Raw genomic sequence first — 492 nt, 5'->3', positions numbered from 1 at the left:
AAGGGCAGGGCCGAAGGGGGGAACAAAGGACGCGGAGATGACGCGGGTTTTCTTCCTCACAGCAGACAACGCGGGCTGGAGGCGCCTTGCAGCTGCGAGTCTTTTTTTTTTTTTCCCCCTTAAAACAGAACGTACTGTGAAAAAATCATTAAGGGAGGAGCCCGGATGGAGTAGTGCGGGAGATGTTTTACCTCCACAGCTTAAACCTCTGGGAAAGAACGAAGTTTAAGTAATGTATTTATTTCTCTCTGACAGAACTAAGTAATGTATTTCTCTCTGACAGAACGAAGTTTAAGTAATGTATTTATTTCTCTCTGACAGAACTAAGTAATGTATTTCTCTCTGACAGGACGAAGTTAAAGTCATGTATTTATTTGACTGCTTTTGAAATGCTAGCAGAAGCATGAGAATCAAAGACTTGCTTTCACACCTCTAATCCAGCACCTTCGTATGACAAATTTTTTTTTTTTTTTAATATATAAATAGGCTGTA

This window comes from Egretta garzetta, unplaced genomic scaffold (genome assembly GCF_000687185.1).
Source record: "Egretta garzetta isolate BGI_Z169 unplaced genomic scaffold, ASM68718v1 scaffold536, whole genome shotgun sequence".
NCBI lineage: Eukaryota > Metazoa > Chordata > Aves > Pelecaniformes > Ardeidae > Egretta > Egretta garzetta.
The sequence above is the reverse complement of the archived record's forward strand: the minus strand, read 5'-3'. Positions refer to the sequence as shown.